The sequence below is a fragment of the Notolabrus celidotus genome, chromosome 19 (assembly GCF_009762535.1).
Source record: "Notolabrus celidotus isolate fNotCel1 chromosome 19, fNotCel1.pri, whole genome shotgun sequence".
Classification (NCBI taxonomy): Eukaryota; Metazoa; Chordata; class Actinopteri; order Labriformes; family Labridae; genus Notolabrus; species Notolabrus celidotus.
Window position 1 is genome coordinate 541927 of NC_048290.1, and position 13122 is coordinate 555048.

Sequence of the window (13122 nt, forward strand, 5' to 3'; positions counted from 1 at the left end):
CACTCTGAACCACTCTGAACACTCTGACCACTCTGACCACTCTGAACACTCTGAACACTCTGAACACTCTGAACACTCTGAACACTCTGAACACTGAACACTCTGAACACTCTGAACACTCTGAATACTCTGAACACTCTGAATACTCTGCACACTCTGAACACTCTGAACACTCTGAACACTCTGAACACTCTGAACACTGAACACTCTGAACACTCTGAACACTCTGAATACTCTGAATACTCTGCACACTCTGAACACTCTGAACACTCTGCACACTCTGCACACTCTGAACACTCTGAACACTCTGAACACTCTGAACACTCTGAACACTCTGCACACTCTGAACACTCTGAACACTCTGAACACTCTGCACACTCTGAACACTCTGAACACTCTGAACACTCTGCACACTCTGCACACTCTGAACACTCTGAACACTCTGAACACTGCACACTCTGAACTCTCTGAACACTCTGCACACTCTGCACACTCTGAACACTCTGAACACTCTGAACACTCTGCACACTCTGAACACTCTGAACACTCTGAACACTCTGCACACTCTGAACACTCTGAACACTCTGAACACTCTGAACACTCTGCACACTCTGAACACTCTGAACACTCTGCTGATAAACACTGACCACAGATAAACCAGACTTCATCTCTGAGCTCTCTTCATTATCATATTAGCAGGAGGGACCATCGTTAAAGAGAACATGGTGGAATATTAAAAAAGAGGATTAATAGAGGAATTATTACGAGATAGAACTTATTATTTTAAACTTGCTATTTTCAAATTAAAGTTAAATAAAGATACATATCACAATTCTTTGTGTTTGTCTATTCATTCATTAATATGTAAAGTATTTGCTTGAATATAAAAATATATCTCCCAGGTTTTTAATCTGTGGTGATTTTGTTTTCACCAGCAGGTGGCAGCACATGACGTCACGTCCGTCCTGACGGCGTCACGCTTGTAGCGGTACAAGTCGGGAGAGGAAACTAAAACTAACACCAAAATTAAATTAAATGAAGTCTTTAAAAATAATAATAATACAGTATTTAGTATTATTTGAAACAGTATTTAAAATTATCATTATTATTTAAAACAGTATTTAAAGGCCCTGTGAGGAGTTCTGAACTGGCTGAGAAACAGACTGAAAATGATACTGATGCCTCTTTATAACCTTCAATAGCAAACAAGACCATCAGCAGCAACACTGATACCTTCTCTGTTGTCATTTTTAATGCCTGAAACCGCCCTGAGGGGGTCGGTGTCAGACCAGATGATGGACATCTTGCTTCAAAAACAGCCTTTAATTGACTGTTTTCATGGAAAATAATCACATTGCCTGATAAAGTTGACTGTTAAAAGAAAACAGGATGAGGCTTTTGTTGAAAACACTACTTTTGCATGTAAAGGACAAGAGATAAGAGGTATCACTTAGTCCACAAGGGGGCGCCAGAACCGATACAAACAAAAGTTCCTCACAGCAGCTTTAAAATAAGCTCAAATTAAAAAATAATAATAATCAAAATAAATAATATCTAATGACAAATTTGAAATGATTCAACCTTGATTCATATTTGAAAATGCACAAAAAATATAGCCAAATAATAAAAATAATTTAACAGAGCATTAAAAAAAAACATTTAAAAAGAGCTTACATTATATAAAATATAAAAAATATTATAATCAAAACGAATAAATAACAAATATGAGAAATTTGCAACAATTCTAACCTTGAGTTATAATAGAAACTGCACAAAAAATATAGCCAAATTAATAATTAAATAAAAACAACATGAAAGTAGCACAGACACTAATAGAAGTGTTTCCAGGGGACACTAAAAAGTGTTGAACATAGCCAAGATTTATTGTGATTTTTTTCAGAATGGAAAAAGTTAAAGTTTCATTTTGTAGCACGTTTGAAGTCTGAGTAATATTACCTCAATAACCATGTGCAATATTGTAATTTAATCCATAACATAATCATGCCTTTAAGTACTTCTAAACCTTTCTTTATACAATTAATATTTTCAATTTGAATTTTTACATTAGATGTTAGGTTTCTATATTTATTGTCCTTACTGTCTTGTTGTTAAGTACCAGTGTTCCAGTCACCACGTCTAATTCCTTGTGTGTGTGAACTCACATGGCAATAAAGCTTTCTTGAATATTGAATATCGGCCAATCAGGTATCAGCAGTAAAAACAGTCAGTATGGAGAGCAAAAGCAGGCGGGACGCAATCCATCGTATTGATACTCCAGCTTCTGTCAGAGGTAACAATCTGTTCCAGATCAAACATTTACACTTTGATTTCCTGACTCACTGGATCTGATGAAACTTGCATTTTGATAAAGTATGACGTTATTCCAGCAAATTCAAGATATGCAAATAGTAAGTAAGTAGATACTGCAGAAGGAAGCCAGAGTGAACCTCTGTGTGATTTACTGTTAACAGTGAAGCTGAGACTCAACACAAACAGATGAACGGGCGCTCCTCTGGAGGATTACTGAACCAAGAAATGATGGGGTTTATTTTGCAGACATGTCTGGAGCCGTGAATTTGAAGGTCCTAGCTGGAAGTTGTTAACTGCTAACTTCTGTTTCCAGAGTTTGCTAGTGTTTCCAGAGGCTGTGATAACACAAATTGCACAGCCAGAAATGTTTTAAATCAAGCTTTCTAAAAGTTGTTTGCAGACAGACTTTTAACAAATCTGCATCATATGATAGTTTCTTATGAATCCTCTAAACCCAGGTATAGCAACAAGATCAGCAGAGTCTGTTCTTGCTCGGTTCAGTGATAACTTATTGAATGACTGAAACTCACCGGAGACGGATAGACAGGAGTTCTACGGATGAAACAGACTGCAGGTGGTTGGTGTCCATCACTGAAACCCTGGTCATCAAACCGGGCTCTGGTCAGCCTCAGGTATCTGGAAGCAGCAGGAGACTTCATCATGGAGGAGAAGGAGAGGGAGGAGGAGGAGGAGGGAGTGGGAGGCCTGATGTGAAAGAGTTCAGAGGATGTTGTGAACTCAGAGGTGACAAACTTGTGGAAGAGACATGTAGCTAACATTTGCATCCTCTTTACAACCGTGCACGTCTGTTGTTAACTCTCCTGCAGGTTTTAAAGAGCTGATGGGGCTTCAGAAGAACCTGAACAGTGAAGTCAAAACAAGCTAAACATGGTTCAGCTGCAGAGTTCTTGTCGGTCATCACTTTAAATGTCTCTGGCTGGTTTCTGTTGTTTGTCTGCACTTTGTTTTTATCTGTGTCAGCAGCAGCAGCAGCAGCAGCAGCAGCAGCAGCAGCAGCAGCAGCAGCTTTATATAAAGAAATAACAGTATATTAGTAAAACAGGCATCAGACTGTACTCTCAGCGTCTCTCTCTCTCTCTCAGCCTGTCTATAATGCATGACAAAAGCTTATCAATAATTCAGTGATATCACATTTTAAAAAAGCTCTTCAGACAGACAGACAGACAGACAGGGACCCAGATAGATCCCTGTCTGTTTTATTGGTTGGCTTGGAGTAAGAAGGAACACACACACACACCTCATTAGTCGCTCTGCTACAACAGCTGTCTCGCCCCTCTTCTGCATGATTCTTCACTTGTAACTGGGAGCTCTCGGAGCTGCAGACTCATTCAGACGTGCTGACAGGAGGAGAAAACAAAGCGTAAACACGAGGAAACGAGGGACTTTAAGAGCACAACAGGACTTCAGCACAAACAGAACATCCACGCCGCCCGCCGTGTTTGCATTCAGAGCCCGTCCTGTCCAGGCTGCTGGAGATACGGAGGAGGAGGTGGCGGTGCACACACGGTGTCACTGCCACAGAGGTAAAAACAGGCCACACGTCTGAGTTTAATAAGGAGCAGTGAAGTTTTAACACTAGTGGTGTAAAAAACTGAGTCACAGAATACAGGAAGAAGTCAGATAAATCAACAAACCTGCAGGAGGACATGCAGAGATGACAAACACAGACTGAATAGTGATTTAGAGAGAGTCAGGAGCATTTCTTACACATTACTCTGCTCCTGTCTCCTCCCTTGTGTACCTTTAACCCAACAGAAATGTCACCATTAAAGGGATAGTTTGTATAATCAAAGCAGGGCTGTGTGAGGTACTTCTGAGTGTCTAAGGCTACGTTCACAATGCAAGGCTTAATGCTCAGATCCGATGTTTTGTTTGCCTGTTCTCATCACCATCTATAACGTGACCTGTATCTGATTCCAGTGTGAACTGTTTGCAGCTCCGAACTGCCCCGCATGAACTCAACTCAACTTTATTTATAAAGCACTTTAAAACGACCACAGCCGGAACAAAGTGCTGTACATAAATAGACAAACAACGCAGGCATAACAACAATTTAAACACAGGATAATAAATAAAAACAAACCATACAACACTCAAACAGGAGCAGAGTCTCATGCAGGGTTGAAAGCCAAGGAATAAAAATGGGTTTTAAAGGTGACATATCATGCAAAATGTTCTTTTTAATGGTTCTCCACCTGAAATCTGTGTCCCTGTCTACAAACCCCCTGAAAAGTAAAAAAATCCATTCTGCCCCTGTTCTGATTTCTCCACCTTTCTGTAAATGTGTGCTGAAACCAGCCGTTTCAGTTTTCAGTGTTTTTGTTACGTAACAACAATATCCGGTCTGTAACAGGAAGTCAGAGCTCGGAGCTTGTTCAGCCCATAGACCAGGGGTGTCAAACATGCGGCCCGCGGGCCAAAACCAGCCCGCCAGAGGTTGCAATCCGGCCCACGGAACGACTTTGCAAAGTGAAAAAATTACAAATTAGACATTAACTGCAAATTTTCAATAAAAGTATCTACTATTTTTACTTTTTTCTGGGACTTTTTTCTCAAAGTGAGAAAATAGATGACTTGCTGTTTGCATAATCCGGTTGAGATTCATTAAGTCTTTTTAGAGCACTATAAGATGATCCACTAACTACTAACACTAGCACAACACCCCTGCATACAACACTGTCCAGCAAGCAAACAGTTCCTTTCGGAGCTGAGGGGTCCAGGATAGCCAACTTTACCTTCTTCATTATTATAATCTCTCTGTTCTTTTGCAGTAAAAATGACACTCTGTGTCAGGTGAATTGAGAACTTGTTTGGTGTGTTTGCAGCAGGTTTCAGTGCTTAAAGAGTAAAATGTTCTGCCCCACTATGAGACTCATCATGGAGAACTGTTTTTGTAGAAAGATAGTTGATTACATTTTCAGCACATACTTGTACTATTTTGCACTAGAACAAAGGGAAAAATGTAAAGTTGTCGTTATTTATAGGTTATTATGTTATGATTTTACTGGTCCAGCCCACTTCAGATCAACTTGGGCTGTGTGTGGCCCCTGAACTGAAATGAGTTTGACACCCCTGCCATAGACTGTATAAAATACAACTCAACCCCTCCTCCGTTTTTCATTCCCTGCACACATGTGTGCTAACAAGGAGCTTAGGAGGGAGGCATGCTAGTTGTAGGCTGTCTTAATAAACACAAAGGTCGCTTTGACTCCCCACGTCTGCAGATTTGAAGATCTAGTGGAGGATTTTTAGTTTTCATGGAAAAGTGCTAGCGCTAGTTAGCATAGCCACATAGCTACATGTTGGTAGCTGTGTACCAAGACACACGTCGACATGCTGACAAATAAAACAACAAGAAACACTAAATCTGTGACCAATGGTTCAGAAAGGTCCTGCTGCAGGCGCCTCTCCGTCAGGATCAGATTCTGGATCAGATTCAGAGGGTTGAAGTAACGCGGGTCTGTGAGCAGCCGTGTATATTCAGCCAACATGTAAACATTAGATCAACGTGCTGGAGAGCCGAGGCCACACCCACTTCCTGAGGGGGCGTGGTCAGAGGGAAAACAGACTGTTCTGAGGAGGACTGAAGAAGAGGGTTTTTCAGGCAGACCAAAATCTGATTTCAAAGTGTTTTTTTGAGCATAAACTTTAAAGACATGTTTTGGGGACCTCTTAGACCGATATATGTTGATGAAAAAAGCGTGATATGTCACCTTTAAGATGAGTTTTAAAACTGGACAGTGAGGAGTCTAATGTGGAGGGGAAGCTCATTCCATAATTTTGGAGCAGCAACAGAAAAAGCTCTCTCCCCTCTGAGGTTCTGTTTGGACCTCGGTCCCTCCAGGACCAGCAGGTCAGCTGACCTGAGGCACCGAGCAGGAGCGTAGGGGGGAAGGAGCTCAGAGAGGTAAGGCGGGGCCAGACCATTTAAAGATTTAAAAACAAATAACAGAATCTTAAAGTGGACTCTGAAGTGCACAGGTAGCCAGAGGAGGGAGGCCAGGATCAGAGTAATGTGCTCCCTCTTACGTACTCCAGTTAAGAGGCGAGCAGCTGCATTTTGCACCAACTGGAGACGTGCGAGGGAGGACTGACTGACTCCAATATAAAGTGAGCAGCACATCGTCTGCATACAGTGATATCCTCACGCTGCAGTGTTTACCGTCCACAGACTCGCAGCAGGATCATCGTCCACATGAATAAACTCTCTGATTTCGGCTCCTTTGTGCTGAAACAGTCGGCTCTGTGTGTTCTCTGTGTGGCTTCGTGCCAGCAGGCAGAACACTGTCTCCTCTATCTGTGATAACCAAAGAATAAAATGATTAGACAACAGCTTCTGAAGGAGAGGAGATATCATTATTTCTGTGAGGGATCAGCCTCCCTCCTCCCTCCTCCCTCCTCCCTCCCTCGCTGTGTCATCCGTCCTCATCCCCGCTCATTCCCCCTCCGTCTAATCCCTCCCCCATCTTCCATCTCACCCTCAATCTCATCTCTTTTATCTCTCTTCTTTACTCCCATCGCTCCTGGTTCTCACGCTGCTGTTGTGTGTTTCCTTCACGGGTACATGTGAGAGGAGGATAAGCCTCCGCAGTGAGCCGGGCTCAGCGACAGCCTGCTCCATGCTTCCCTCTCCCGCACTACAAGGCAAAGGAGCAGAGGTCACATTGAGCCAGAGAGGAAAATGAGCATTTTAAGAACACGCATTTTTGTATTGACAAACACAGGGAACCGCTGAAAACATGAAGGGAGGTCTACATGAAGGAAGATTTGAGGAGTTGAAAAGCAATAAAAGGATCAGGATGTCGCAATATAATAACCTCAAGGTGGGTTAAGGACCCTAATGCAGACAGCAGCACTAAACAGGAGCAGCTCAGGGGTTTAGGAATACAAGTGAGAGGACAGGTTATGTTCAAGTTTTAACCTAAGAGACACAGGAGGAGGTAAGAGCAATGAAAGAATGAAAGTAATCACAACATGGTGTATAAAAAGGGACATGAGCAAAGGGCTGAAAAGTGACCAACAGAGCAGGGAGGACCCAAATGCAGACAACAGGGTCTTGACTTAAGATAGATAGATGTGAGAACATACAAATATGAAGAGGATGGAATAAAGGGGGTTAAAGGTCACAGAAAAGGTCCAGTATGTCCCAACCAGGTAATCTCAAGGAACAGAGGGCTGAGGTCCCAAATGCAGATGTTTTGAGAGGCACCATGAAGCTAAAAGGTTATTATATTCAACAAATATCTGTGAAGAAACATATCCTAAACACAGAGAAATAAAAGGTCCTTGATGCCAGGGCCAGGAAATACACGCAGCTGGAGAGGAAGGACCCAAATCCAGCCGATTCAACATGTATTATGAAAAGGTAAACATTCACAACAGAAGTAGTGTCTGCATGATTGCAGGGAAAGAAGCAGGTGAGAAGATGCATATAAAAGCTGCTCTGCATTTGGGTATTGTTATGATTAGGGTTAAGGTCAGGGTTATGATTGGGGTTAGGGTTGTGATTAGGGTTAGGGTTAGGATTAGGGTTGGGGTTAGGGTTGGGTTGGGATTAGGGTCCTGATTAGGGTTAGGGTTAGGATTAGGGTTGGATTAGGGTTGTGATTAGGGTTAGGGTTCTGATAAGGGTTAGGGTTAGGATTAGGGTTGGGGTTGTGATTAGGGTTAGGATTGAGTTCAGGTTAGGGTTGGGATTAGGGTTAGGATTAGGGTTAGGGTTAGGGTTAGGTTTAGGATTAGGATTAGGGTTAGGGTTAGGGTTAGGGTTAGGTTTAGGATTAGGATTAGAGTTAGGGTTAGGTTTAGGGTTCTGATTAGGGTTAGGGTTAGGGTTGGGATTAGGGTTGTGATTAGGGTTTGGGTTGGGGTTAGGGTTGGGTTGGGGTTAGGGTTAGGTTTAGGGTTCTGATTAGGGTTAGGGTTAGGGTTAGGTTTAGGGTTCTGATTAGGGTTAGGATTAGGGTTAGGATTAGGTTTAGGGTTCTGATTAGGATTAGGGTTAGGGTTAGGATTAGGGTTAGGGTTAGGGTTAGGGTTGGGATTAGGGTTAGGGTTAGGGTTAGGGTTAGGATTAGGATTAGGGTTAGGGTTAGGCTTAGGGTTAGGGTTAGGGTTAGGGTTAAGGTTAAGGTTAAGGTTAAGGTTAGGGTTAGGGTTAGGGTTAGGGTTAGGGTTAAGGTTAGGGTTAGGGTTAGGGTTAGGATTAGGGTTAGGGTTAGGGTTAGGGTTAGGGTTGGGATTAGGGTTAGGGTTAGGGTTAGGGTTAGGGTTGGGATTAGGGTTAGGGTTAGGGTTAGGGTTAGGGTTAAGGTTAGGATTAGGGTTAGGGTTAGGGTTAGGGTTAGGTTTAGGGTTCTGATTAGGGTTAGGGTTAGAACCAGAACTAAACTTGTGCAAACAGAACCAGAACCTAACTCAAGCAAACAGAACCAGAACCAAACCAAACCAGAACCGAACTCAAGAAATCAGAACAGAACCAGAACAGAACCAGAACCGAACTCAAGTAAACTGAACCAGAACCGAACCAGAACCGAACCGAACCAGAACCGAACCAGAACCGAACCAGAACCGAACCGAACTCAAGAAAACCGAACCAGAACCGAACCAGAACCGAACCAGAACCGAACTCAAGCAAACAGAACCAGAACCGAACCGAACCAGAACCAACTTAAACAAAAAGAACCAGAACCAAGTCAAGCAAACAGAACCAGAACCAGAACCGAACCGAACCAGAACCGAACCAGAACCGAACCAGAACCAAACTCAAGCAAACAGAACCAGAACCAGAACCGAACCGAACCAGAACCAGAACCAAACTCAAGCAAACAGAACCAGAACCAAACTCAAGCAAACAGAACCAGAACCAAACTAGACCAAAGCTACAGACACTCGGTCTGCTTCAGACACAATGCAGACGCTTTTTTTGATTCCATATTCTCAGAGTTGCTTGTCTAGATGACTAAAGTATATATGTGTAGACAAGGTCAATGTATTTTTGATTATATGGGACCTTTAGATTTACTTATTTTGTAACAAACAAAAGCTTTAAATAAAACAGAAAGAGTTCCCAGACTTCTTTAAATCCACAGAATCCAGATAACAAGCACGATATGTTCTGCATCACAGACGGGGTTTCTGCATGAGGTGCTGCTCATTTCATTTACAAGTCTCCATGACTGCAGGAGCGCACAGCATTAAGGATGGAAAGCATCATTTTCAGCGAGCGGGTCAGGCCACAAACCACCAACCAATCCTCGATCTGTTCCATCTCAGATGCTTTAAATGATAATGTCTGCAGATGATTTCTGTAACGCATCCCTTAAAATATGAGATTCATACATTTTAAAAGACAGCAGATCCGGCAGAAGACATCATTGGATTTTCAGGCGCCCGCATACTGATGTGTGATTGTATCATTTTCACTTATCTGCAGTGCTGACTCTGCAGACCCCGTCCTCAGAAACATGCAGAGTGAGACGTGTAGATCTACGTGAAGGGAGAGCGTGTTTACTGATCTGTCAGAGATGCCTCTCTTACGGTGTAATCCGTCCAAATGCAAGAATTTAAAGTCAGAAATGAGACGTACAGGCGTGTTAATCGAATCTTAACTTTAAAAAGTTAAGGAAAAACTCTTTGGATTCATTTTTATGATGTTATCTGTACATTTCACTTTAGGGATTTTAAAGCAGCTTATCAAGGTGCAATCTTCAAAGCAGAATCTGTCAGTGATATTGTTTTTAATTATGCAGATTGCGTCTGCACTTTTGATTTCCCAAACTTACTAACACCTGGCAAAGCACAGGATTTAAACGCCTTTATTTCAGTCTTGTTTCAAAACCACAGACTCAGACTCTCTGCAGAAGCAGCTGTCTGAACAAACACAGCAGAGGCAGCCAGAGCACACTGGAAAAACAATCCCCTACAGGCTACAACGGCAGTAAAGGGTGTTGAATTAAGCAGGAAATACAGAGTATTCATGTTTAGATTATCAGCAGAACTGTTCATGTAGATTAAAGTCAAAGTGTGTTGTTGATTTTTTGAGGTATCTGGTTATGGCTGTCATATCTGAAAAGCACCAATTAGAAAAGCTAGCCTCACGTCTTTGGGAACTCACGTACACGCTAATACAGCGAGGATTAGTATGTTTACAGACATTTAAAAAGCTCTGGTTGGTCAACAAACATGGTGTCTAATAAATAAAAGGATAAAAACTTACTTTCACAAAGTCCATCGAAGAAAATCTAACAAAACACCAGAGAGACTGAACACTCACTGGGTAACGAGCAACAGGTGAGAACAGGTGTGAACACAGCACACAGGTGAAACTAATCAGGTCCAATCAAAGTGGAGTGAAACACACAAAGACAGGAAGTAAAACAAGGCATAAAACACAGGGAGAACTCAAAATAAAACAGGAAACACTTCACACACAAGGACTGCAAGAACACACGGGCAAAATATGATAATACAAGAGAAGAAATTACAACTGGCCTACAGAACATCAGCAAATATCAAAATGTCTGTTCCATTTATTCTGCTTCAGATCCTCCTTTCTGCTGTCTCTGATTTTACCAGTGTCATATGTATCGTCACTGCTGCTCGCTCTGCTCTCTACCCCAGGAGTCTTTGCTACTGCTCTCCCTGCCTTTGCTTTTCATATATGCACATAAAAGAGAGGGGAGGTGTACTATCCTGTCTCAGGCTTTGGCATTTTACATATGGACGTGGAAGGGCAGGGCGTTTTGCTGTTGCTCTCCCTGCCACATGAAAGAGAGGGAATATGTGCTCTCCCTCCCTCAGGCTTTGGCATTTAAGGTACACATGTGGAAAGGCAGGGTTCTTTGCTGTTGCTCTCCCTGCCACATGAAAGAGAGGGAATATGTGCTCTCCCTCCCTCAGGCTTTGGCATTTAAGGTACACATGTGGAAAGGCAGGGTTCTTTGCTGTTGCTCTCTCCGCCACATGAAAGAGAGGGAATATGTGCTCTCCCTACCTCAGGCTTTGGCATTCAAGGTACACATGGACGTGGAAGGGCAGGGTTCTTTACTGTTTATCTCCCTGCTACATGAAAAACAGGGGAGGCGTGCTCGCCCCACCTCAGGTTTTGGTATTCCACGTATGCATGTGGAAGTGCAGGGGTCTTTACTGTTGATCTCCCTGCCACATGAAAAACAGGGAATATCTGCTGTCCCCACCTAAGGCTCTGGCATTCAACGTAGGCACATGGAAGGTCAGGAGTCTATGTTGCTACTTTCCCTGACACATGAAAGAGAGGAGAGGTGTGCTCGCCCCACCTCAGGTTTTGGCATTCTATGTAGGCACATGGAAGGGCAGGAGTCTATGCTGCTGCTCTCCTTGCCACTTGAAACTGAGGTGTAGTGTGATCTCCTCGACTCAAGCTTTGCCATTCTATGCGAGCATGTGGAAGGGCAGGGGTCTTTGCTGCTGCTCTTCCTGACTTGGCTTTGCATGAATGCATATGAAGAGGAGGGAAGATGTGCTCTCCCCGCCTCAGGCTTTGGCATTCCACGTAGGCACATGGAAGGGCAGGAGTCTATGCTGCTACTTTCCCTGCCACATGAAAGAGAGGAGAGGTGTGCTCGCCCCACCTCAGGTTTTGGCATTCTATGTAGGCACATGGAAGGGCAGGAGTCTATGCTGCTGCTCTCCTTGCCACTTGAAACTGAGGTGTAGTGTGATCTCCTCGACTCAAGCTTTGCCATTCTATGCGAGCATGTGGAAGGGCAGGGGTCTTTGCTGCTGCTCTTCCTGACTTGGCTTTGCATGAATGCATATGAAGAGGAGGGAAGATGTGCTCTCCCCGCCTTGGGCTTTGGCATTCCAGGGAGCGACCAGAACAGAGCCATACCTGCAAATATAAGTTCCTGCATGTAAACAATCAACTCTTTTGATGGGACTGGTCCTGACTGAACTGAATGATGACATGTGCTCGTGAAACTACTGGAGGCAAGAAGTTTGAAATTCCATCTGAGCGATTCTGATCTGAGCTTGACTTGAAAGCAGCATCAGGTTCAGGTATCAGAGGCTGGAACCAAAACCACAAAGCCTCAGGACAGGAAACGGGTGGAAGTGGGCCTGATGTATTCTGGGAGAGTGTGAGGGTATCAGGTGGACGGATGGAGTTCAGCGTTTCAGGCTGAAAGGAGCATTTAAACCAAAGCAGAGTTTGTGACTAATTACTAAGTGAGTCATCACGACTCCTCCACGTCACATTCATCCTCCACTAATCTGCCAGCGTTTAAATGTTTTGTGAAAGACGTAATGCCTCACAGATTGTACTTTTATCAACATAATGAGGATGAGAATAAGCACAAAGTGTGTCGTTCCACTTGCTGACTCCGAGCATTTGACATAATTGTCTGAAAATTGTCCCCAACAGATGCACTGCTCCCCCCTGTTTGTACTACAGACTACAGGAAGAGCTGTTTAGTAAATGACAGGAAACCTTTCAGGAGATTAAAGTATACGTTAGTGAGTCTTTAAAGAGATTTATGGAGGAAGTATGGGAATAATGGACTGGGAGAACAGAGAGAAACTCAAAGACTGTTTCTTTTAGGCTGCATCTGAAACCACCGGATACATCAAAGCATGGATCTCTTGAAGGTGTACAGCATCACTTTATCAACCATCCTTTGATTTTGTAGCTTCAGAAAGTGGAAGAGAACAGCTAACGTTAAACCTTCGTGCCTCATATGGGTCAGGAAAAAATAGTGACTGATAAGACTTTTGAACATTTTCTCAAAAAGCAGGGTGGACTGTGCATACTGA

General features: G+C 43.1%; 1 long non-coding RNA gene across 1 annotated transcript; it reads right to left on the reverse strand.

The window, feature by feature from the left end:
- Positions 1–2322: 2322 nt before the first annotated feature.
- Positions 2323–10671, reverse strand: LOC117831417. Its single transcript, XR_004634995.1, has 4 exons — positions 10550–10671; positions 3569–3668; positions 2841–2946; positions 2323–2645 (listed from the first exon to the last, which is right to left on the reverse strand). It is a non-coding gene; the product is annotated as an uncharacterized LOC117831417 (long non-coding RNA).
- Positions 10672–13122: the final 2451 nt, after the last annotated feature.